At 36.2% G+C, this 2,500-nt stretch overlaps 1 protein-coding gene across 1 annotated transcript in view; it reads right to left on the reverse strand.

Annotated features, from left to right (window-relative positions):
• LOC113816990 (zwei Ig domain protein zig-8) overlaps positions 1-2,500 on the reverse strand; it is a gene marked incomplete in the record, with an annotated part of 73,101 nt that overhangs the window by 6,922 nt on the left and 63,679 nt on the right.

The following is a 2,500-nucleotide window of genomic DNA, read 5'->3' on the forward strand; positions in this document are numbered from 1 at the left end:
ATTCGAGACAACCCTGGGTGGAGGAGGCCTGTGGGACGACCGAGGAAGTCATGGCTTGGGCAGATCGACCAAACCTGCCGTGAAGAACTAGAGATGGGCCGAGTCCCTGCCTGGCGTCTAGCCATGAGGGATCCTCGTAGGTGGAAGCGAAGGGTGGATGCGGCTATGCGCCCCCGTCGGCGTCAGCCCCCATGATGATGATGATGATATATATATATATATATATATATATATATATATATATATATATATATATATACATATATATATATACATATATATATATACATATATATATACATATATATATATATATATATGTATATATATACATATATATATATATATATCTATATATATATATATATATATATATATATATATATATATATATATATATATACATATATATATATATATATATATATATATATATATATATATATATATATATATATATATATATACATACACATAATTCATATACATATACATGTATATATATGTGTGTGTGTGTGTGTGTGTGCGTGTGTTGCATGCTTTGTGGCGCAGTTATAGTCTTGCAACCTTGTTGAACCGCGATCAAATTCTGCGCCGCAAATGGATAGCAACTCCGGCTATTTCTTTCACACAAGTATTCATTTAAAAGTAAAGTAAGCAGACAGCTTGCCACACCAAGAATTCTTTATCACACACTAACCGATTTTGCTGCCTCTCTCTCTCTCTCTCTCTCTCTCTCTCTCTCTCTCTCTCTCTCTCTCTCTCTCTCTCTCTCTCTCTCTCTCTCTCGCTCTCTCTCCTTCCCTTCTTCCTCCCCAATCCCCGTCTCCCTTCCTCCTTACCCCTTTCTCTTTCTGGCGCCCTGCATACTCTGAGACTTCTGCCATCAGATCAATAGCTAATCACACACAGCTGATTCGCTATGCATAGCATTTTAATCTTTCAGACCCGCACCAAACCATATAATCTGGAGGACGCGCTCTTCGCCACGCAGTCCGGACGTCCGCGAGATTTTCGTCGCGTGTCTAACTTTCGTTCTCGATTCCCCCTGGAATGTTAATTCAGGATGATCCTAAGTTAGAGAGAGTGAACAAAAAGCTCGAGGAATAATGAGTCGGTTTAGTTGGTATTATCGAAGTAAAGTGTGACGGCGTTCTGGTGACACATTACGGGCTGGCTCGTTTGAACCCGCTCTGTTTGTGGTGACTGAATTTATTAGAGCTTTGTTCGGAGTGGAAATACCTGTTGATCTTCTCTACTTCGAAAGGTGAAAGAGAAATACAAACAGTTGTAAATTATTAAATACGATCATAACTAACAATTATTAGAAAAAATAAATGATGATAATGATGATGATAGAAATAACAATAATCATAGTCATTGTACTTTTGATGATCATCATCTTAAAGATGATGAACCCCTTCTTCTTAAGTAATTAACGACCACACTAGGGAATCATTTAAGGTAGACTCATTGATGTGATTTTTCAAATTATATTATTTTTGCATCAAATATTAATTGAGCTTGTCATTATGTTATTAACCTGTTTGCGCCAAGTATACACACACACACACACACACACACACACACACACACACACACACACACACAGATTTATATATATATATATATATATATATATATATATATATATATATATATATGTATATATATATATATATGTATGTATAAATGAATATATATATAACCTCTCCAATCGGGATTCGTTCTACCCACGTACATGACCCACTAAAAAGGAGCGTGCAACAAGGCGCTAGTTAGCGTCCATGTAAATTACCTAACTACTCATACATGAGTAAGTAAGTGTGTAAGTTTTACACACACTCTCCCTGGGCACTCGGTATATATGGAAAGAGCAGAACAAATCCCAAATCAGATAACACACACACACAGACACACACACACACACACACACACACACACACACACACACACACACACACACACACACACACACACATATATATATATATATATATATATATATATATATATATATATATATATATATATATATATATATACGTTCGCCTAAATACCCTGCCGCTCACCTCTTTTCAAGGGAGGCCCGTTACTCGTGGTCTGATTCAGCAACGAGTGTTCTGTTAATTACGAGCCTTCGTCCCCACCAAAGAGAGGGAATGGACGGGAATAAAGCCGATTAATGAAGGTCGTGTATCCGAAGAGTTTCATCAACCGATTTTTATTCTTTTTTGTGCTAGTTTTACGCATTTTCGTTCGCTATTCTTATTTAAGCCTGCTTTACCCCAAGACTTCCCTCCGCGAGCGTGAAGGCAACGCTATAAATCTAAATAATGAGGTGGAAGAGGATGCGGATGATGATCTTAATGACAGTGATGATAATGATTATAATTATAATTATAGTAGTAGTGACAGTACTGATAATACTAATATATCAATGATGAAGATAATAATAATGATCATGATAATTTAAACGATAATAAAAAATAATAACGAT

Source organism: Penaeus vannamei, chromosome 4 (assembly GCF_042767895.1).
Source record: "Penaeus vannamei isolate JL-2024 chromosome 4, ASM4276789v1, whole genome shotgun sequence".
NCBI lineage: Eukaryota > Metazoa > Arthropoda > Malacostraca > Decapoda > Penaeidae > Penaeus > Penaeus vannamei.